This window comes from Bombina bombina, chromosome 4, assembly GCF_027579735.1.
Source record: "Bombina bombina isolate aBomBom1 chromosome 4, aBomBom1.pri, whole genome shotgun sequence".
NCBI classification, from domain to species: domain Eukaryota; kingdom Metazoa; phylum Chordata; class Amphibia; order Anura; family Bombinatoridae; genus Bombina; species Bombina bombina.
The window spans coordinates 926,327,777-926,353,788 of NC_069502.1; positions in this window are offsets into that span (position 1 = coordinate 926,327,777).

The following is a 26,012-nucleotide window of genomic DNA, read 5'->3' on the forward strand; positions in this document are numbered from 1 at the left end:
TGCGCTATCTCCCTACCATGAATTGAGCTACTTAGCCATACTAAATGCATAGTGCATGGTGTTTTTAAGCAAAGAAAACACCAAAGCAATTTTTTATTGTTGTTAATTTTTGTTTTAAAAAAATTATAATTTTTATATCCCTTTAAATTCCTTTAACTGTAAAATTATAAAAAATACTAAATGAATATAATATATCATTGAATGCACACACACTGTAACTTTAATAAAATACGAAAAAAAACGAGTAATAAAAGACAAACTGTTACATGTCAAAGGTCGTCTTGCTTTGCTTGACACTATTATGCTGCGGATATCAATTGAGTCTCAATCTTGGACATAGGTGCTGCTAATCCACTTAAACGTTCCATTTCAAAGTAAAAACTTCAAATATCAGTCATTATAACTGCAGTACTTTGAATAGGAAGCATTTGAGGATTAAAAAATGTTAATGCTTCGGTCTTAAGACCTTTTTTTTTTCTTTAATATAAAACTGGTTTCTTAAATGTTCAAATGAAAGAAATCTAGAAAAAAAGGTTACCCTTACTATAATGAAAATCCATTTCTATTGTAGGTTTAGTAGCATCAGCCTATAGTACACAAAGACAAATGTAATATTAAAGAATTAATGCCCAAATATAAAACTTCAGTAGAAGAACGTTTTGACCCTGAGATCCAATTAGTTTCAATGAACAGTGTGCACTGAGCTTAAACGCACCGTATTTTCTCATAATTATTTTGATTTTGATAACTTAGTTAATATCTTTTCTAATCACACAAACGCAAAAAGTCCAGTCTAGTTTTACAGAAGTTTCTAGTAATGTTTTTAATGTTTTCCAAGGACTGTAATGTGATCATCTTAATTTTGGAAATAATCAATGGCTAGTAAATATTTTGTTCTTACTTTAATAAGCGTATCAAAATAACAAATGTGAGCTGTTTTACCAATCAAACTTAAGGGAACTTTAAAGTCATTTTTATGTATGCAATACAACATTAAATGGACACTGAACCCAAATTTTTTCGTTCGTGATTCAGATAGAGCATTCAATTTTAAGCAACTTTCTAATTTACTCTTATTATCACATTTTCGTTATTCTCTTGGTATGCTTATTTGAAAAGCAAGAATGTAAGTTTAGATGCCGGCCCATTTTTGGTGAACAACCTGGGTTGTCCTTTCTAATTGGACAGCATCAATAAAAAAAGTGCTGTCCATGGACTGAACCAAACATTTGCTGGCTCCTTAGCTTAGATGCCTTCTTTTTCAAATAAAGATAGCCAGAGAACGAAAAAAAAATGATAATAGAACTAGAAGTAAATTAGAAAGTTGCTTAAAATTGCATGCTCTATCTGAATCATGAAAGAAAAAATTGGGGTTCAGTGTCCCTTTAATCAATGTGTTGCAAAAAAATAATAATGTGTTTTTGTGTCTATGGACACACCCATTAAAAGGCCTCTGAGTATTGCTTATCTTATAACCTGTGTTTTGGCCTATTATGGAAAGGTAGAAATGAACCCTGTACATATCAACCAATCACTGTGCAGCATGTGGAAGTCTCAGGCAATGTACACATGTCTGGAGTACTACATGAAAGAAAATAGTGCAACCATCTCATCTAGTGCTACTGCAAATAAATATCATTCTTGCAAAACTGCTGCCACATAGTGCTGAAAACACATGCACGCTCTTGAGAAATATCTCCCTACTTTTCAACAATTGATACCAAGTAAACAAGGAACATTTAAAAATAGAAGTAAATTGGAAAGTTGTTTAAAATGACATGCTCTATCTGAATCATGAAAGAAAAAATTGGGTTTCATGTCCCTTTAAATTATAAGATTCCATCTAAATCATTTATAAACTACAAATAGAACAAATGTGAATAATGATTAAACTGTGATATACTGGATATCACTTAATAACTTCTATTATTAATTAAAACATAACATTTATTTGATAATATTTAATAAACAATGTTGTGTATATATATGAATATATATATATATATATATATATATATAAATATATATATATATATATATATATATATTTATCTCAAAGATTAAAGGGACATTCTACACCTTAGTCATATTAAAGTCTTACTTTAGATTAACCCCTTAACGACGCATGTCGTACAGGGTACGTCTTACACAAACTGGTCTTTAAAGACCAGAGACGTACCCTGTACGTCGTTAAGGGTTTCAAGCGGCTGGAAGCGATCCTGATCGCTTCCAGCCGCTTTAAAGGTATTGTAGTGATGCCTCGATATTGAGGCATCACTGCAATACCTTTTTAGGCACACCGATGCTGAGAGAGCCACTCTGTGGCCCTCCCTGCATCGGCCAGTGGTGGTGCCGATCGTTGGTGGGTGGGAGCTATTGAAGGGAGGGGTGGGTGGGGCGGCCCATCACTTGGTGAAGTTTCCTTCCGCCTACTCTCTGTGCCGGGTATGCGCGGGGAGCACGCGCTGACGGTGAGGGGCGGGTGTGCGCGCGGTGCGCGTGCTGCGCGCACCCGCGATCTAAGTCAGACACTTGCTGGGTTTTTTTTTTTTGGTGGGAGAGGGTGGTGGCCGTGGGTGCAGAGGAGCAGTGATCTGGGGGTCATCTGAAAAAGATCTGGGAGGGGGAGGGTGTAGGGTATGGAGGGGGGCAGCTACACTGCAGAAAAACTTAGGTTTCTAAAATTAAAAACAGTTATTATGCAAAGTGGGTACTGGCAGACAGCTGCCAGTACCCAAAATGGTGGCTAATAGTTAGTGGGGGGTAGGGTTAGAGAGCTCATTGGGGGGGATCAGGCAGGTTGGGGGCCAAGGGGGGATCCTACACAGCAGAATATGATATATATATTTTTTAAATAATTAATAAAAACAAAATAAAACTTTTATTTTAGTACTGGCAGACTTTCTGCCAGTACTTAAGATGGCGGGGACAATGTGGGGTGGGGGAGGGAAGAGAGCTGTTTGGGAGGGATCAGGGGGTGGGATGTGTCAGGTGGGAGACTGATTTCTACACTAAAGCTAAAATTTACCCTTCAAGCTCCCTACAAGCTACCTATTAACCCTGTCACTGCCTGGGCAATAATACAAGTTTGTGTGCGCAGCAGCATTTAGCGGCCTTCTAATTACCAAAAAGCAATGCCAAAGCCATATATGTCTGCTATTTCTGAACAAAGGGGATCCCAGAGAAGCATTTCAACCATTTGTGCCATAATTGCACAAGCTGTTTGTAAATAATTTCAGTGAGAAACCCAAAGTTAGTGAAAAAGTTAACTTTTTTTTTTATTTGATCGCATTTGGCGGTGAAATGGCGGCATAAAATATATCAAAATTGGCCTAGATCAATACTTTGGGTTGTCTACTACACTACACTAAAGCTAAAATTAACCCTACAAGCTCCCTACAAGCTACCTAATTAACCCCTTCACTGCTGGGGCCTAATACAAACGTGGTGCACAGCGGCATTTAGCGGCCTTCTAATTACCAAAAAAGCAAAGCCAAAGCCATATATGTCTGCTATTTCTGAACAAAGGGGATCCCAGAGAAGCATGTACAACCATTTGTGCCATTATTGCACAAGTTGTTTGTAAATAATTTCAGTGAGAAACCTAATATTTGTGAAAAAGTTAGTGAAAAAGTGAACGATTTTTTTTATTTGATCGCATTTGGCAGTGAAATGGTGGCATGAACTATACCAAAATGGGCCTAGATCAATACTTTGGGATGTCTACTAAAAAAAAAATATATACATGTCAAGGGATATTCAGGGATTCCAGACAGTTATCAGTGTTCCAAAGTAACTAGCGCTAATTTTGAAAAAAAATGGTTTGGAAATAGCGAAGTGCTACTTGTACTTATTGCCCTATAACTTGCATAAAAAGCAAAGAACATGTAAACATTGGGTATTTCTAAACTCAGGACAAAATTTAGAAACTATTTAGCATGGGTGTTTTTTTGAGGTTGTAGATGTGCAACAGATTTTGGGGTTCAAAGTTAGAAAAAGTGTGTTTTTTCCATTTTTTCATCATGTTTAGAAAGTCCATTTAATGGCGAGAAAAACGGTATATAATATGTGTGTGTACAGTAAATGAGTAAGAGAAAAATTGCAGCTAAACACAAACACCGCAGAAATGTAAAAATAGCCCTGGTCCTTAAGGGAAAGAAATTGAAAAATGGCCTTGGTCCTCAAGGGGTTAAGCAGCAAATATACTACTGCACCCCTCTCTATATCATGCAGCAGTAACAGTAAATAAGTTAGTTTAAAATTTCTATTGTTTCTGGTCAATTTGAAATGGCTGCCAAGCTCCGCCCACTGATGACATCATGATCTGTGCTGCATTAAAAGCTTCACTAGTTACAAAACACTCACTAATTGGATTCAACAGACTGTCAATGCTATTCAGCAGTGCATAGGTGCAGCCCAGATTGTGATGTCACTAGTGGGCGGAGCTTGGCATCCATTTCAAAGTGAAAGAAACTATAGTAATTATAAAATAACTTTTTTAATGTTACTGCTGCATGGTATAGAAACTTTTAAAATTAAAGTCACAGATCTTCCCATTTTGCTAATTAATTTTAACATGCACATTTGGATTAAAATATATTAAAATAGCTGCACAGTTGGAGTAAAATAGATAAAATGCAGATTATTATGATGACTTTAAGGATGTAGTATAATTTCCAATGCTTAATACTGAATCCCCTAATGCCCTAGATATGTGATAGTCAACTTTTTAACACATGGGGACCGCAGATCAATATTTCTGAAGCTTTAAAGGGACATACAAGTCAAAATGAAACTTTCATGATTTAGAAAGAGCAGAGACTTTTCAATTTACGTCTATTATCAAATCTACTTTGTTTTCTCAGTATTCTTTGTTGAAAAGCATACATAGGTAGGATAAAGAACAGCAATGGACTACTGGAAGCTAGCTGGCGATTAGTGGCTAGTGGCTACACAAATATGCATCTTGTCATTGGCTCACCAGAAAATGTTTAGCTAGGTCCCAGAAGTGCGTTGTTGGTCTGGAGCATCCTTTAATAATATGTATATTTCATTGGCAGTGGGTTATATACATAGTTATATGCAAGCAATAGTGTTATTAAAAATGTTTTGTATCCTTTTTGCTCTTTTATGTCCCTTTAAGGGGCACATATAAATTTATGGCTATTACGTTTACAATAATAATTTATTACCTAAATATTTCCCGTAGCACAGGACAATCTTTAGGCAAGGTTACAGTGTACCCTCTATTTGCTGCCCTTCCCTCCAGAGGGCTCTTTTAAGGTGTGGCCTCTTTGCCCACCCACCAGGAGCTCTCTAAGCACTCCCTTTTAGCTTTCCTGTTACTGGAGCTTGCAAAATCTAGTGCAGAGGGTCGCATGTAGCCCATGGGACATATATTGGCCATCCCTGCCCTACAATAATAAACAATGCAGTGATGAATTGATTTATAAATATTTTTTTTCTTTCATGATTCAGATGGGACATACAGTTTTACACAACTTTCCAACTTACTTCTATTTTCAAATGGGCTTCATTCTCTTGGTATCCTTTGATGAAGGAACAACAATGCACTACTGAAAGCCAATTGAACACATCTAGTCAGCCAGTGAGATAAGACAAACGTGTGAAGCGACCAATTACCAGTTAGCTCACTGTAGTGTAGGATAGATACATATTTTTTCAACAAAGGATACCAAAACAACAATGTAAATTTGAAAATAGAAGTACATATAAAAATTTCTTAAAATGACATGCTCTATCTGAGGGCCATATAACAAGTGTTGTGCTTTTTAATAAACATTACCCGAAGTAAGCTGACTAACGCGTGTATTACAAGTTGAAGGTAAATTGCTAATGAAAGCCAACACACGAAAACTTTAGGACCTCAGATATGGTGACCGCATTAACTACTTCTCCCCACAGACTTCAATGGAGTGCACAAACTGAAAAAATCTTAACACATTGCTTGCATGCTAACATGACACGCATTAGACCAACTGTGCTTACACAAAAGGTAGTTTTGAATATTTTACATTACAATGTTCTTCCCATAGCAGAAATATTCTATTTAATTTTAAATATATACTTCTATATATATTTATTATTTCTTTTTAGTAAAATATCTACCTATGCCTATATATCTATATGAATAAATATAGGTATAGGTATATACAGATATATATATAGGAATATCTATTTAAAAATACATAGAACGTTTTCCCCTATGTGAAGAACATTGGAATGTCAAATATTTACAGTACAAACACAGTAAAACACATTATTAAATATTAAAGTTTAATAAAAAATATTTTCTAACTTTCAGATATTTGAGTGGAAAGGGTTAAAAAATATATAAATATGCATATATGTGTATGCATGTGTATATATACATATAAAAACATTAATACACATATACAGGTGAAACTCGAAAAATTGGAATATCGTGAAAAAGTTCATTTATTTCACTAATGCAACTTAAAAGGTGAAACTAATATATGAGATAGACTCATTACATGCAAAGCAAGATAGTTCAAGCAGTGATTTATCATAATTGTGATGATTATGGTTTACAGCTCATGAAAACCCAAAATCCACAATCTCAGAAAATTAGAATATTGTGAAAAGGTGCAATATTCTAGGCTCAAAGTGTCCCACTCTAATCAGCTAATTAAGCCATAACACCTGCAAAGGATTCCTGAGCCTTTAAATGATCTCTCAGTCTGGTTCAGTAGGAATCACAATAATGGGAAAGACTGCTGACCTGACAGTTGTGCAGAAAACCATCATTGACACCCTCCATAAGGAGAGAAAGCTTCAAAAGGTAATTGCAAAAGATGTTGGATGTTCCCAAAGTACTGTATCAAAGCACATTAATGGAAAGTTATGTGGACTGAGGCTGGAGTCAGTGCATCATGAGCCACCACACAAAGACGGATCCTGGACATGGGCTTCAAATGTCGTATTCCTCTTGTCAAGCCACTCCTGAACAACAAACAACGTCAGAAGCGTCTTACCTGAGCTAAAGAAAAGCAGACACCTGGTCTGTTGCTCAGTGGTCCAAAGTCCTCTTTTCTGATGAGAGCAAATTTTGCATCTCATTTGGAGACCAAAGACCCAGAGTATGGAGGAAGAATGCAGAGGCACACACTGCAAGATGCTTGAAGTCCAGTGTGAAGTTTCCACAATCTATGTTGATTTGGGGAGCCATGTCATCTACTGGTGTTGGTCCACTGTGCATTATTAAGTCCTGGGTCAACGCAGCTGTCTACCAGGAGATTTTGGAGCACTTCATGCTTCCTTCCACAGATGAGCTCTATGAGGATGCTGACTTCATTTTCCACTTCCACTGCCAAAAGCACCAAAACCTGGTTCAATGACCGTGGGATTACTGTGCTTGATTGGCCAGCAAACTCGCCTGACCTGAACCCCATAGACAATCTATGGGGCATTGCCAAGAGAAAGATGAGAGACATGAGACCGAACAATGCAGAAGAGCTGAAGGCCGCTATTGAAGCATCCTGGTCTTCCATAACACCTCAGCAGTGCCACAGGCTGATAGCTTCCATGCCACGCCGCATTGAGGCAGTAATTGCTGCAAAAGGGGCCCAAACCAAGTACATACAGTATGCATGCTTATACTTTTCAGAGGTCTGATATTGTTCTATGTACAATCCTTGTTTTATTGATTGCATGTAATATTCTAATTTTCTGAGATTGTGGATTTGGGGTTTTCATGAGCTGTAAGCCATAATCATCACAATTATTACATGCAAAACAAGATAGTTCAAGCTGTTTTGTCATGAGTCTATCTCATATATTAGTTTCACCTTTTAAGTTGCATTAGTGAAATAAATACATTTTTGCACGATATTCTAATTTTTCGAGTTTCACCTGTATACATATGTATATATAAAAACCATATACATTTAGAAATGCATAAATAAATATATATATATATATATATATATATATATATATATATATATATATATATATATCAAAATAACAAGAGTATTGCATTGAGCAATGATACTTATTTTATTGGACTAACTATACATTTATAAGATGACAAGCTTTCGGAAGAGTTCCTTCCTTTATCAAGTCTAATGCAATACTCTTGTTATTTTGATATCTAAATCTCTGGACTAACATGGCTACTCCAATCAACGTGACTATATATATATATATATATATATATATATATATATATATATATATACACGCCTTATAGCCCTTTCCATTCAAATACCTTTTAATTTACCATATACCTTTTAACCATTATAACCTTTTTTGTAATATTTATGTGAATATTTTTATTAGATAGTGTATATATGAGTATAGCACTTTAATGAATTTATGTTGTGTTTGGTGCAACTTTTTATTTAGCTCTAACCCTTTATTTAGCCATAATCCTTCTTGCTAACCCAACTAGCGCAAATTTAGTATGCATTCGCGTGGTCGCATCTACTTTCAACTTATAATACGCGTGCAAGTTAGCGCAAGCCACTTGTAATCTAGTCCTGAATCAGGCATGAATAATTTTGACTTTCCTATCCCTTTAATGTGTAAATATAAATAAACAGACAAATAAAGAAAGAGCTTAAACAATCCTTTATTATCTATGTAGTTAGGTCAACTGAGCATTAGCAAGACAAAGTAATAACCAACAGACACAATGATCAAACAGCAGAACGGCATCAGGAAATGTCCAGCATATACAACAGGAAGCATTACAGCAGAACTGATCAACAAGGTACAAGTCGCAGGTAACAATAGCCGGTGTAGCCTTAAAGGGACATTCCAGTCAAAAATTAAATGCACATATATTTATTACATATTTGAATAGAAACATATTTGCAATATACGTGTATTGGCAAAAATGCTTCTAGTAAAAGTTATCACTGCACGTGCATGTGAAGCATAGCTAGATATTGTCACTGCACTCACATTTTAAATAATGCAGATGCTCAGATCATCAGTGGGACTTGTATCATGTCAGCAATTAACAAATTGAGTAATTACCAGCTGGTACAAGCACCTTAGGCTCCCTGGGCAAGTGCTGTGTTTAAAATGCTAGTGCACGGTGCATACTTAAATACACTTTTGAAACAGCAATAGCTTTTATTAGAAGCATTTTTGCTAATACATGTATATTACAAAAATGCTTCTGTTCAATACAAAAATACATCCATGTGGTTTCCAATTTTGGCTGGAATATCCCTTTAAAGTAGTAATGGAAGCATATCACTAGCAGGATACAAACTGCAAGTATTGGTCAGCAGATAGGCAGCAGGTAACAATGGCTGAGGTTACCCAGTAGGATACTGGGTAAAAGTCCCACAGGTTTCAATATCATTTGTATGCTGATGACACCAAAATCTACCTCTCTGCACCAGACCTATCTCCTTCCTTGCTAACCCGTGTCACTAACTGTCCTGACTCCTTCTCATATCTCATCTTGGATGTCCTTTCACTACCTTATGCTAAAGCTATCCAAAACTGAGCTCCTTATTTTCCCCCCTTCTTCCAAAATCCCCCCCCATTTCTCTCTAACTGTTGATAACTTCATCATTACCCCTACCCTGCATGCCCGATGTCTTGGGGTCACACTTGTCTCAGATCTTTCTTTCACTCCTCACATTCAGTCCTTGGCTAAGGCCTGCCGCTTCCACCTTAAAAACCATCTCTAAAATTAGACATTTCTTTACACAAGACACAACGAAGATTTTAATCCACTCTCTCATCCTTTCCCGACTCCTTCAACTCCATCCTCTCTGGTCTACCTAGCTCCTTTACAATCTATAATGAATGCCTCTGCCAGGCTCATCTTCCTTGCACGTCGCTTTTCATCTGCTGCACCTCTCTGCCAATTCCCTTCACTGGCTTCCTCTTGCCTCCAGGATTAAACACAAAATTTGCACTGCTCCCCCCTACATCTCAGACCTTGTCTCAAGATACTCTACCTCCTGTCCCCTTTGCTCTGCTCCGGATCTCCTCCTCTCTTCCTCTCTTGTTACCTCCTCACAATCCCGTTTACAGGACTTCTCCAGACTGGCTCCCATCTTATGGAACTCTCTGCCTCGCTCCACAAGACTCTCCCCTAGTTTTGAAAGCTTCATGCGCTCCATAAAGACTCTACTGTTCAGGGATGCATACAACCTACACTAACCTTTCCTAACTCCACTGCTATCCCCTTGAACCCCTTAGAATGTAAGCCTATGAGTCCAGCTGTTTGTAGATCACTTTTATAAGAGCCGACTACAACAGTACAAGTCTCTGCAGGGCCCTTTACCCATTTGATTCCTATAAATGTTACCTTGTATACCACCTATGTTTATAGCGCTGTGGAATCTGTTGGCACTCTACAAATATCTGATAATAATAATAATAATAATAATAATAATACAACTGACAGGTAATGGTCAGCAGATGTAAAAGCAAATAAAGGCCAACAGGAGCACAAGAGTTGGTTCTGATCAGCAGGTAGAATGTCAGGTAAAGACTAGTGCAAGATCACTGTGGGTAATGGTCAGCAGGTACAATAAAACATAAAGGTTGGCACATATTAATCAGCAGGACACATGCAGGTGTTGACCAGTAGAGATAAAGTTCACAGGTATTTTTTAACATGAATGCTGTTTGCAAGGAATGGCCAGCAAGAAATGTACTGTAGTATGCAGGTAACAGACAGCAAACATGTACTCTAGTATGCAGGTAACAGCCAGAAAAAATGTACTGTAGTATGCAGGTAACTGTAGTAACAGACAGCAAATAATGTACCAGGTAGCCCTCAGTTTACGCAGAGGAATGGTTGTTAATCAAAACCATTGTAAATTGAAACCCAGTTTATAATGTAAGTCAATGGGAAGTGAGGGAGTTAGGTTCCAGGCCCCTCTCAAAATTGTCATAAGTAACACCTAATACATTATTTTTAAAGCTTTGAAATGAAGACTTTAAATGGTAAACCGCATTATAATCCAAATAAAATAAATTGTATCATCATGAAACTAAGTTTAATGAACAAAAACATTTGCTAAACCGCACCTAATAAAATTATCACACAGACTGTATCATCATCAATCTAAGTTTAATTAACAAAAACAAAATAATTACACAACAGACTGTACCATCATCAAACTAAGTTTAATGAACAAAAACGTTTTTTACTTGCATTTTTCTGCAAACAGTTCTCTGCATTGAGTCTGCAGCTAAGGGAAGTGGCTGCTAGATCTTGTTCCTTTAAAAACGTCTCCATTGTTCAGGTCTGGTTATACACTGATTAATTTCAGCCTGCCTGTGTTTAATCACACAACAGACTGTATCATCATCAAAGTAAGTTTAATGAACAAAAACATTTTTTACTTGCCTTTTTCTGCAAACACTTCTCTGCATTGAGTCTGCAGCTAAGGAAAGTGGCTGCTAGATCTTGTTCCTTTGAAAGCTGATCCATTGATCACGTCTGGCTTGCTTGGCTTTGCATGTCTTTGCTGCAACACAAGCAGACAGCTCCACCTACTGGCTATTTTAATGTATGCCATGCTTCTCAATGCTTTCAATAGCAGTCAATGCTTTTCAATAGTCACATGACTGAAAAAAAAAGTTGTTATTCTGAAACGGCGCAGATTGAACCGGCGTAAACCGAGGGCCACCTGTACTGTAGTAACAGACAGCAAATAATGTACTGTAGTATGCAGGTAATGGCCAGCAAAAAATGTACTGTAGTATGCAGGTAACAGACAGCAAATAATGTACTGTAGTAACAGACAGCAAATAATGTACTGTAGTATGCAGGTAATGGCCAGCAAGAAATGTACTGTAGTATGCAGGTAACAGACAGCAAAAATATACTGTAGTATGTAGGTAACAGCCAGCAAAAATGTACTGTAGTATGCAGGTAACAGACAGCAAGAAATATACTGTAGTATGTAGGTAACAGTCAGCAAATAATGTACTGTAGTATTCCGGTAACAGCCAGCAAGTAATGTACTGTAGTATTCCGGTAACAGCCAGCCAAAAAATGTACTGTAGTATTCCGGTAACAGCCAGCAAAAAAATGTACTGTAGTTTTCCGGTAACAGCCAGCAAAAAATGTACTGTAGTATTCCGGTAACAGCCAGCAAATAATGTACTGTAGTATTCCGGTAACAGCCAGCAAAAAAATGTACTGTAGTTTTCCGGTAATAGCCAGCAAAAAAATGCACTGTAGTATTCCGGTAACAGCCAGCAAAAAAATGTACTGTAGTATTCCGGTAACAGCCAGCAAAAAAATGTACTGTAGTATTCCGGTAACAGCCAGCAAAAAAATGTACTGTAGTATTCCGGTAACAGCCAGCAAAAAAATGTACTGTAGTATTCCGGTAACAGCCAGCAAAAAAAATGCACTGTAGTATTCCGGTAACAGCCAGCAAAAAAATGTACTGTAGTATTCCGGTAACAGCCAGCAAATAATGTACTGTAGTATTCCGGTAACAGCCAGCAAAAAAATGTACTGTAGTATTCCGGTAACAGCCAGCAAAAAAATGTACTGTAGTATTCCGGTAACAGCCAGCAAAAAAATGTACTGTAGTATTCCGGTAACAGCCAGCAAAAAAATGTACTGTAGTATTCCGGTAACAGCCAGCAAAAAAATGTACTGTAGTATTCCGGTAACAGCCAGCAAAAAAATGTACTGTAGTATTCCGGTAACAGCCAGCAAAAAAATGCACTGTAGTATTCCGGTAACAGCCAGCAAAAAAATGTACTGTAGTATTCCGGTAACAGCCAGCAAATAATGTACTGTAGTATTCCGGTAACAGCCAGCAAAAAAATGTACTGTAGTATTCCGGTAACAGCCAGCAAAAAAATGTACTGTAGTATTCCGGTAACAGCCAGCAAATAATGTACTATAGTATTCCGGTAACAGCCAGCAAATAATGTACTATAGTATGCAGGTAACAGCCAGCAAATAATGTACTGTAGTATGCAGGTAATAGCCAGCAGGTATGTAGTAGGCAGGTAATAGCCAGCAGGAATATAATACAAAGGTAATGGCTATCAGGACACATTATTCAGGTAATGACCAGCAGGAATGTAATACACAGGTAATGGCTATCAGGACACATTATTCAGGTATTAACCAGCAGGAATGTAGTACGCAGGTAATGGCTATCAAGACACATTATTCAGGTAATAACCAGCAGGAATGTAATGTGCAGGTAATGGCTATCAGGACACATTATTCAGGTAATAACCAGCAGGAATGTAGTACGCAGGTAATGGCTATCAGGACACATTATTCAGGTAATAACCAGCAGGAATGTAGTACGCAGGTAATGGCTATCAGGACACATTACTCATGTAATAACCAGCAGCAATGTAGTACGCAGGTAATGGCTATCAGGACACATTATTCAGGTAATAACCAGCAGGAATGTAATACACAGGTAATGGCTATCAGGACACACTATTCAGGTATTAACCAGCAGGAATGTAGTACGCAGGTAATGGCTATCAGGACACATTATTCAGGTAATGACCAGAAGGAATGTAGTACGCAGGTAATGGCTATCAGGACCCATTAGTCAGGTAATAACCAGCAGGAATGTAATGTGCAGGTAATGGCTATCAGGACACATTATTCAGGTAATAACCAGCAGCAATGTAGTACGCAGGTAATGGCTATCAGGACACATTATTCAGGTAATAACCAGCAGGAATGTAATGTGCAGGTAATGGCTATCAGGACACATTATTCAGGTATTAACCAGCAGGAATGTAGTATGCAGGTAATGGCTATCAGGACACAATATTCAGGTAATAACCAGCAGGAATGTAATGTGCAGGTAATGGCTATCAGGACACATTATTCAGGTAATAACCAGCAGGAATGTAGTACGCAGGTAATGGCTATCAGGACCCATTAGTCAGGTAATAACCAGCAGGAATGTAATGTGCAGGTAATGGCTATCAGGACACATTATTCAGGTAATAACCAGCAGCAATGTAGTACACAGGTAATGGCTATCTATCAGGACACATTATTCAGGTAATAACCAGCAGCAATGTAGTATACAGGTAATGGCTCTCAGGATACCACATGCAGTTAAAAAGCCAGCAGGAATGCAGTATGGACCTAAGGTACAGCAGAAACACAGTATAAAGGTTATGGGCAGCAAGAAACACAAATAACAGGCAGGATATGACCAAGCAATGCTGAATACCACACAGTTAACAGAGTGTGCAGTATCTAATAAGTCTAGTTTGTTCCTTTTATAACATAAGCACAGTAATATTGCAGGCAATAAAGCAGAACATGTGACTTACACTCACTCATTTGTCTAAAAGATCAGTGCTCTGGATAGGAACCAGGTTCCAGGAGAATAGTCTCCCTAAGAGCCATTTCAGCCAACAGCAATGTAGGGAATTGCTCAATTGTATTCACAGAATCATTTTTTTGTAAATTGAGCTAAAACAAAATTACTTCATTTGAAATACCAGGGGCACAAAGAACAAAGAAGCGAAAAAGAGAACAGAGAACACAAAAAATAGTCTTGTATTGTCAAGAGAATACACATTCTCTGCATCTTTTTTTCTGACAGCAAAAAGACATACAAAATATAGAGTAATACATTTAAACAATTAGTTCCTGTAATAACCATAGAATTTTGCTCACAGCAAAATAGATGGCCTATTGCATTAACAATGTCTTTATTCAAAGAAACTTCTCTCTTCACATTATTTAATACATTCAGTGACATTAAAATCCAAATATTGTTCTCCAAATGAAGACAGCACAATGTTTCTCTGCAATAAATTTGTCTTCCCCAGGAGCATTCAACATTTCTTTTCTTTATATGTCAGAAGCAAACACTATAGGAGATTGGGGGGAAAAAAATCCCAGGGATGATGATTTAACAGTTATGTCTGAATCAATACATAAAATAATTTATGCTCTTCAGAAAATACTGCACTATTTTTTGGGTGTTCTATTTTTTTCTCTTAAATGTTCTATGCACCTCTGGCATTTCAATAGAATGTTTTCTGGAGGAGAAGAGTGCATTGTAGATAGATGAATTGACTGATAGATAGATAGATAGATAGATAGATAGATAGATAGATAGATAGATAGATAGATGAAAGATTAATAGATAGATGGAAAAACAGATAGATAGATAGATAGATAGATAGATAGAAGATCAATAAATCTCCCAAAATGTTCTGGAAGCTATTAGGGTTGGGTAGGCTGGTGGCTTAGTTAGGAGGCTCCAGGGGCATGATAAACCAAGTGGGGGGGGGGGGGGAGTAAAATCACTTTGGAGCTGAATAACATTGCATTGGAGCAGAGGTGGGTGGGCTGGGATGTGGCTAGGTGGTTTACAGCAAACTTGGACTTATAAGGTCCTTGGGACCCGGGGAAGGGACAGCAGGCAGAACCAAATCATGACAATCACGCAAAAAAAAAGTGTCATGTAATATCTTTAATCATAACTACTAAGCAAGCATATTGTTGCTGCACAAAGTTGCCTAATTCTAATATTGTTATCCCTTTACATCATGCATAGATGTTATGCTATACAGCTTTTTAATAAACATAGTACTATGTGCATGAATGTATTGGCATTGTGAAATGAGTAACCAGAGAAACAGAGGTTTAAAATGATGGTAAAGTTCATTATTCTGCACAATAGACCGAGAGGTATCATTAAAACTAAACATTACTTTCATTCATCATTTTTTTTAAACCAAATAAACTTCTTATTGCCAATACTGTCTCTGTATTTGGGATGCCCCTCCTTCTCCGGCAGCCAATGTTTTATTTTTTTGTGATGCTTTTTTTGATATCCAATTGATCTCCGGGCCATTTGGCGCCCAACCCTGCAGAAAAAACGTAATTTGGAAGTAATGCGTATGCACTACTTTTCGCCCGTATCACTGACTCATGGTGAACGGATGCGCTGTAAAAACAGTAAATTCCATGCCTATGTCACTCACTCACAAAAAGTAAATGTTTGTTTAAAAGGTGGAATAATGCTCTCAATAAGCCTCTATTATAGGAAAGATTTATCAAAGTTAGAATATTAAAATTCTCATATTTTTCAGCAAAATAAACCTTTCAATTGATATCTCCATATTTATAAAAGTTGATATGCCAGTAAGGTCGCAACTTCTCATTTCTGCAAAAAAATGACTCATGTTCTTTCGCAAGTTTTCAATATATGCAAAAGTAGAAATGCCTAATTCTTGTATTAAACCTATATACATTTCATAGATGCCTGTATTTAATCACAATTATCATATATTTATAAAAAGTGTTGCATTCACTGTTTGTAAATTCACCAATTTGTAAGTTGCGAGTTAGTAGAAGAGAGCGAGTAGTTTATAGTTTGCATTCCCTTCTAAAATTGAAAATTTCCTTTTTCTTGCTGTGTTTGCTGTTTCTAGACAAAGAAATTGCCCACATCAAGTCGCAGATCAATAATTAGATGTGGAACCAGAAAAAAGGAGGGTTCCAAGAATATTTAGTTTAAGGATTAGTTTGGAAGCTCTATCTGACCATGAAATAAAAAGAAGATTCCGACTGAACAGGCAGTCATTGATTAATCTTTACAATTTGGTTGAAGCTGATATAGTGCCAAAGACAAGAAGGACCAGGCATGGTTAAATTGATGGTAAATGAAACCACTTTATATTAAGCCATTCAATGTGAAATAATATTACTTTCATTGATGAAAAAACATACATCTAGATTACGAGTTGTGCATTAGGGTAAAAAAGCAGCGTTAAGAGGTCCTAACGCTGATTTTTTACGCCCGCTGCTATTACGAGTCTTGAAGGTTTAGGGTCACTGCACACTTCTTTGGCCTTACCGCAAAACGACTTACGTAAACTTTGTAAAGTCTTTTTTTTATGGGACTTCCATAGTGCTGATATTACGAGTCTGTCCTGGGAGGCCAAAAAGTGAGCAGTACACCCTACCCCGTCAAGATCCCTAACGCATTTAAAAGTCAGTAGTTATGAGTTTTATGGTACAACGCCGTAGCATAAAACTCATAACTAAAGTGCTAAAAAGTACACTAACACCCATAAACTACCTATTAACCCCTAAACCGAGGCCCTTCCGCATCGGAAATACTAAAATAAAAATTTTAACCCCTAATCTGCCACTCCGGACACCGCCGCCACCTACATTATATTTATGAGCCCCTAATCTGCTGACCCCAACATCGCCGACACTTACATTATATTTATTAACCCCTAATCTGCCGCCACCAATGTTGCCGCAACCTACCTACACTTTTTAAACCCTAATCTGCCGCCTCAACGTAGCCGCCACTATAAAAAACATATTAACCCCTAAACCGCCGCACTCCCGCCTCACAAACATTAGTTAAATATTATTAACCCCTAATCTGAGGTCCCTAACTTCGCTGCCACCTACCTACATTTATTAACCCCTAATCTGCCACCCCAACGTCGCCACCACTATATTAAAGTTATTAACCCCTAAACCTAAGTCTAACCCTAAATCTAACACCCCCTAACTTAAATATCATTTAAATAAATCTAAATAAATATTCCTATCATTAAATAAATTATTTAAAAAGTATTTAAAACTAAATACTTACCTGTAAAATAAACCCTAAGATAGCTACAATATAACTAATAGTTACATTGTAGCCATCTTAGGATTTATTTTTATTTTACATGCAAGTTTGTATTTATTTTAACTAGGTAGAATAGTTATTAAATAGTTATTAACTATTTAATAACTACCTAGCTAAAATAAATACAAATTTACCTGTAAAATAAAACCTAACCTAAGTTACACTAACACCTAACACTACACTACAATTAAATCAATTCCCTACATTAAATACAATTAAATAAATTAAATTAGCTAAAGTACAAAAACAAACAAACACTAAATTACAGAAAATAATATACAAATTACAGAAATGTATTCTAATTGCACCTAATCTAATAGCCCTATTAAAATAAAAAAGCCCCCCAAAAAAAAAAAAAAAAACCCTAGCCTAAACTAAACTACCAATAGCCCTTAAAAGGGCCTTTTGCGGGGCATTGCCCCACAGTAATCAGCTCTTTTACCTGTAAAAAAAAATACAAACAACCCCTTCAACAGTAAAACCCACCACCCACACAACCAACCCCCCAAATAAAATACTAGCTAAAAAAACCTAAGCTTCCCATTGCCCTTTTAAGGGCATTTGGATGGGCATTGCCCTTCAAAAGGGCAGTTAGCTCTTTTGCCGCCCAAACCCTAATCTAAAAAATAAAACCCACCCAATACACCCTTAAAAAAACCTAACACTAACCCCCTGAAGATTGACCTACCAGGAGATGTCTTCATCCAAGCTGGGCGAAGTGGTCCTCCAGACAGGCAAAAGTCTTCATCCAAGCCAGGGAGAAGTGGTCCACCGGACAGGCAGAAGTCTTCATCCAGACGGCATCTTCTATCTTCATCCATCCGGCGTGGAGCGGGTCCGTCTTCAAGATATCCGACACGGAGCATCCTCTTCATCCGACGACTAAAACAGAATGAAGGTACCTTTAAGTGATGTCATCCAAGATGGCGTCCCTTAGATTCCGATTTGCTGATAGAATTCTATCAGCCAATCGGAATTAAGGTAGAAAAAATCCTATTGGCTAATGCAATATTAGGGAGAAGTGGTCCTTCAGACAGGCAGAAGTCTTCATCCAGACGGCATCTTCTATCTTCATCCATCCGGCGTGGAGTGGGTCCATCTTCAAGACATCCAGCACAGAGCAGCCTCTTCTTCCTACGACTCCCGACGAATGAAGGTTCCTTTAAGTGACGTCATCCAAGATGGCGTCCCTTAGATTCCGATTTGCTGATAGAGCGATGGCAATAACGAGCAAGTTAGCACCGCACTCCTCTTACCACAAAACTCGTAATCTAGCCGTTTGTTTCTTACTCCTTTATTTGCTAATCAATTTTACATGTATTTTTCTTTGTTTCTTATTTTGGACACGTTTTTAAGTGTTTACAACAGTTTATTTAATATATATATATATATATATATATATATATATATATATATATATATATTTATTTTTTTAGGAGATAGTGGATATCTGTGTCATCATGACGCCATTTACAAATCCCAGAAATGATCCGGAGAAAAATTATAATGGAGCACAAGATAATCTATAGAGAGGACATTTGGGTTATTAAAAACCAGATTTTGGTGTCTTGATATATCTGGCGGAGTTTTGCAATGTGCCCCTTGTAAGGTATCGGATATTATTTTGGTGTGCTGCATTTTGCATAACATTGCTTTTCAGCTAGGAGATGTGGATGTTGTTACTAATGTCAATAGCGAAAATGATGATCTCGAGGCATCAAGAGATTCCACTGCTGGTTGTGTGAAAATGCGTAATAACCTGGTTGCTCTATATTTTTCATGTTAGTATATTTTTTTGTTTTTCAAAAATAATTTACTTTATGGATGATATGCTAATTATTCTCTGCAGTTCCATTTTTAAAATATTAATATGTACCTTATATTCTTATTTATTTTTCAGGAATCATCCATAGTTTCTACTGCAGAATAAGAAGGTATTCAGTTTAAAGAATATTTATTCCATTCCTTTTTAATAGTTTTAATCAATGAAAATATTTTTTGTGAAACATATATTTCTTTTCTTTTTTTTTTTTATCAAAACTAGTTTACTTTTATCTGCACATTTTATATTAATAATTTGTTGTAAAAGAACTGGACAGAAACAAGTTACTGGACTAATCTACAAAGCTTTGGAAACCTAAAGCATTTTTACACAAATAACAAATTGTTAATAATTTGCTAATGAAAACATATATTTCTTTTTTTTTTAATTTATATAAAAAATAAGTATCTGTGCTACAATTGAAAGGGACAGTATACTTGTAATTTCATTGGTTTTGAACATAAATTTACCCCATATTTTAAATGATTTAACAGTGTAGCATAACCAAAAGATTTATATTAAAGGGATAGTCTAGTCAAAAATAAACTTTCATGATTCAGATAGAGCATGCAGTTTTATTCAACTTTCTAAATGAATTTTTTTTCAACATTCTCTTGGTATCTTTAGGGGTTTAGCAATGTAGGTTAGATAGCAATATTGTAAGATCATCTGTTCACATCTCTTAAGTGAACATTTATAAGTGAGGAACAACAAATTATATAAGACTGATACTCAATACTCACCCCACTGCTGTTTACTAACTAACAAACTGCCTATTGACATCTGCTAAGGGATGCTGAGATAACCAACTCTCTCTTCTGCTTTCAGGTATGTGAATATGGTCCCTGCATTCAAATCCTGCCAATTTCCCTGTATTGTGTGTCTTTTGTACTACAAGTCTCTCTTTGGTATGTGAATTGGGTCCCTGCATTCAAATCCTGCCAATTTCTCTGTATTTTGTGTCATTTGTACTACAAGTCTCTCTTTGGTATGTGAATTGGGTCCCTGCATTCAAATCCTGCCAATTTCCCTGTATGTTGTGTCATATGTATTGCAAGCCTCTCTTTTTGCATTTGTCTGTATAATTAATTATGTATTTACCCTGCTGATATCTTGCCTTTATCTATGTGATGTTCAAACCTTGCAAATACGTGTTTTAATTCCTAAATTTATAATTTCACTAATAGTTTAACCACAGCCTCCCCCAAATTCTATTGTCTGTTATTTTTATCTCACCCTGAGTCAAATTTTCCCAATTGGCCTTTTGACTGTCTTTGATCAGGTCATTAGCTAATTTATTACATTCAGCTGAATGCTCTGGCCTATAAATTTAACACTGCTATGGGGAAAGCAATGCAGGGGTTTAGCAATGTAGGTTAGATAGCAATATTGTTCATCTGTTCACATCTCTTAAGTGAACATTTATAAGTGAGGAACCACAAATTATACAAGAATTCAACAAGGATTGGACAAGTTCTGTTTTAATACTGAGTTTTATACATTGTCTGACTATTTTGTAAAAATGCTTAATATCTTCATATTCCTTTTTGCCACCTTTTGTCTGTTTAACAAACTACTTTACTCAATTACTCCTTACCCCTCACCACCTGCACTGTTCATTAGCCCATCTCTCTCAACCTCACCTTACTTCTGTATTCACAAACTTCACACATTCCTAAAGACTCTCTGTCCCACTTGCAACTCATCACAAAAACAGTCTCACTACTGCAAATCCGCATCTAATCTCATGTCACTCTCCCTCTTGCTCATACTAGCTGCTGGCGACATCTCCCCTAACCCTGGTCCCCAAAATTTTCCTTGCCCTGCACACCCATGTGTACCCTTCAATAGACTTCAAAAACTAAACTCTGGGAACCCTAATCTCATTCCTCTTGCATCTAAAGCCACCACCCCCTTCACTTGCACACTTTGGAACTCTCGCTCTGTTTGCAACAAGCTCACTTCTATCCATGACCTCTTTATCTCCCACTCTCTCAATCTTCTGGCTCTCACAGAAACCTGGCTCTCTCATTCAGACACTGTTTCCTCTGCTGCACTGTCACATGAGGGGCTCTACTTCAGCCACACTCCTAGGTCTGACAATAGACAAGGAGGTGGTGTTGGTATTTTACTTTCCTCTCGTTGCACCTTTCAACAAATACATCCCTTCTCTTCCCTCACATTTTCTTTATTCAAAACACACATGATTCACTTATTCTCTCCCCTCTCTATACGTATTGCAGTCATATACCGCAACTCTATTTCTAGATCACTTTGCTGCCTGGCTACCTTACTTTCTTTCCTCAGATACCCCTGCCCTCATTTTCGGTGACTTCAACCTCTCTGTTGATAATCTCACTGCCTCCTCTGCAAAACAACTTCTGCAACTCACTTCCTCTTTTGGCCTGTCACAATGGACTGACTCTCCCACTCACAAAGATGGTCACTCCCTTGATCTGATTTTCAGTTATCAATGCACCATCTCAAACTTCACAAACTCACCTTTTCCTCTTTCTGACCACCACCTCCTCACTTGTACCATCACCTCCCTCCCTACAACTCTCCCTCCTTCTACCCCCCACACTAAACTTCACAGAAGAATCAAGTTATTAGATCAGCAACAGCTCACTATGCTCTCTCGAACCTCTTCTCTCTTCCATCCCCTCCTTTTCCGGTCCTGATGAATCCATCTTCCACTATAACTCCACCCTTACATCGGTCCTTGATTACCTGGCCCCACCTACCATAGCTTGGAAAACATACACTCATCCTCAGCCCTGGCATACTCCTCTGACACGGTACCTACGCAGATGTTCCCGTACTTCTGAGCGACACTGGAGGAAATCTCGGAGTTCTGCTGACTTTCTTTACTATAAGTTCATCTTGAACTCTTACTATTCTACCCTTAATCTATATAAGCAACACTACTTCTCTACTCTTATCTCTACTCTTTCTTCAAACCCAAAATGTCTGTTCTCCACTTTCAATACTCTTCTCCGCCCATCCCCACCTCCCACCACAACTTTTCTCTCAGCCCAAGATTTTGCCAGCTACTTCAACAACAAAATCGACTCCATCAGAACTGAAATCAGCTCTCAACATACTACCGGTCTCCCACCCCCTCAAAAGCTCACAATCATCCAAAACCCACATAGCCATAAATTTAGCTCTTTTGCCCCTGTTACAAAGGATGAAGTTTCTGCCCTTATACTATCCTCTCACCTCACTACTTGTCCCCTCGACCCCATCCTCTCACAACTACTCCCCTCCCTCTCTTCTACCCTTACTCCTATACTCACACACATCTTCAACCTCTCCCTCAGCACTGGTATAGTTCCCACATCTCTTAAACATGCATTAGTCACACCTATCCTCAAAAAACCTTCTCTCGATCCAACCTCCCCATCCAACTACTGCCCTATTTCCCTACTACCTCTTGCCTCTAAGCTTCTTGAAAAGTTTGTATATGCACGTCTATTAGGGATGGGCGAATGTGCAAATTTTCGAATTTCGAATGTAGAACGAATGTTATTACCGAAATTCGAATTCTAAATTCGAATGTCGATAAGAACGAATATTCTTAAAAATTCGAAAATCGAATGTTATTTACAGTTTTCGAATGTCACTTTCGAATTCGAATGTTTATAATTATATCGAATGTCTACATTCGAAATTCGAATTTTTCGAATTCGAATATAAATTCGAATTTTTTTAATTTGAATATAAATTCGAATTTTTCGAATTCGAATATTGCATAATTCGAATATTACATTTAAAAGCATTAGAAATACTATTACAATCTAAATTCGAATTTTTCGAATTCGAATATTGCATAATTCGAATATTACATTTAAAGAAAAAGCATTAGAAATACTATTACAATCTAAATTCGAATTTTTCGAATTCGAATATTACATTTAAAGAAAAAGCATTAGAAATACTATTACAATCTAAATTCGAATTTTTCGAATTCGAATATTGCATAATTCGAATATTACATTTAAAGAAAAAGAATTAGAAATACTTTTACAATCTAAATTCGAATTTTTCGAATTCGAATATTGCATAATTCGAATATTACATTTAAAGAAAAAGCATTAGAAATACTATTACAATCTAAATTCGAATTTTTCGAATTCGAATACACGTATTGCATAATTTGAATATTACATTTAAAGAAAAAGCATTAGAAATACTATTACAATCTAAATTCGAATTTTTCGAATTCGAATACACGTATTGCATAATTCGAATATTACATTTAAAGAAAAAGCATTAGAAATACTATTATGAATGTGTTAAAATTCATTTTTCTAATGTTGCAAAACATCCGCCCATCCCAATAAATTCTGCAGAGGCAAGGAAACCAAAGCAAATAATATAACAGTCTTATTACAATTAAACTCAGAAGTAGGGATGGGCGAATGTGCAAATTTTCGAATTTCGAATGTAGAACGAATGTTATTACCGAAATTCGAATTCTAAATTCGAATGTCGATAAGAACGAATATTCTTAAAAATTCGAAAATCGAATGTTATTTACAGTTTTCGAATGTCACTTTCGAATTCGAATGTTTATAATTATATCGAATGTCTACATTTGAAATTCGAATTTTTCGAATTCGAATATAAATTCGAATTTTTTTAATTTGAATATAAATTCGAATTTTTCGAATTCGAATATTGCATAATTCGAATATTACATTTAAAAGCATTAGAAATACTATTACAATCTAAATTCGAATTTTTCGAATTCGAATATTGCATAATTCGAATATTACATTTAAAGAAAAAGCATTAGAAATACTATTACAATCTAAATTCGAATTTTTCGAATTCGAATATTACATTTAAAGAAAAAGCATTAGAAATACTATTACAATCTAAATTCAAATTTTTCGAATTCGAATATTGCATAATTCGAATATTACATTTAAAGAAAAAGAATTAGAAATACTTTTACAATCTAAATTCGAATTTTTCGAATTCGAATATTGCATAATTCGAATATTACATTTAAAGAAAAAGCATTAGAAATACTATTACAATCTAAATTCGAATTTTTTCGAATTCGAATACACGTATTGCATAATTTGAATATTACATTTAAAGAAAAAGCATTAGAAATACTATTACAATCTAAATTCGAATTTTTCGAATTCGAATACACGTATTGCATAATTCGAATATTACATTTAAAGAAAAAGCATTAGAAATACTATTACAATCTAAATTCGAATTTTTCAAATTCGAATACACGTATTGCATAATTCGAATATTACATTTAAAGAAAAAGCATTAGAAATACTATAACAATCTAAATTCAAATTTTTCGAATTCGAATATTGCATAATTCGAATATTACATTTAAAGAAAAAGCATTAGAAATACTATTACAATCTAAATTCGAATTTTTCGAATTCGAATATTTTCGAATGTAATCGTAAAATTCGAAACTGAACATTCGAAAATCGAATGTTAGAATGTTATGTAAACATTCGAAATTCGATTCGAACGAACGAATGTGTTAAAATTCGTGCCGTTTTTCGAATGTTGCGAAACATTCGCCCATCCCTAACGTCTATCCTATTTTCTTACATTAAACTCCCTACTTGACCCACTGCAATTTGGATATCACTCAACAGAGACATCAATTGTTAAGGTTACCAACGACCTACTTACAGCAAAGTCAAAAGGCTTCTTCTCTCTACTTATCCTTCTTGATCTGTCTGCAGCCTTTGATACTGTCGACCACCCTCTTTTGCTCTATACCCTCCAATCCTTCAGCATCTGTGACACAGCTCTCTCTTGGTTCTCTTCCTATCTGTCTAATCGTACCTTTAGTGTAGCCTTCTCTGAGGTATCCTCTGCCCCGTTACCTCTTTCTGTTGGGGTACTGCAAGGCTCTGTCCTTGGTCCCCTTCTATTCTCAATCTACACGTCCTCACTAGGTTCTTTAATAAAGTCCCACAGGTTTCATTATCATTTGTATGCTGATGATACCCAAATCTACCTCTCTGCCCTGAATTATCTCCTTCCTTGCTAAACCGTGTCACTAACTGTCTCTCTCATATCTCATTGTGGATGTCCTCTCACTACCACAAGCTAAATCTCTCCAAAACTGAGCTCCTTATTACCCCCCTTCTTCCAAAATATCCACCCCCATGTCTCTATAACTGTTGACAACTCCATCATTACCACAACCTCACATGCCCGATGTCTTGGGGTCACACTTGACTCAGATCTTTCACTCCTCACATTCAGGCCTTGGCTAAAGCCTGTTACTTCCACCTTAAAAACATCGCTAAAATTAGACATTTCCTTACACAAGACACAACAAAGATTTTAATCCACTCTCTCATCCTTTCCCGCCTCGACTACTGCAACTCTATCCTCTCTGGTCTCCCTAGCTGCCGCCTAGCTCCTTTACAATCCATAATGAATGCCTCTGCCAGGCGCCCCCCTACATCTCAGACCTTGTCTCCAGATACTCTCCCTCCCGTCCCCTTCGCTCCGCTCATGATCTCCTACTCTCTTCCTCTCTT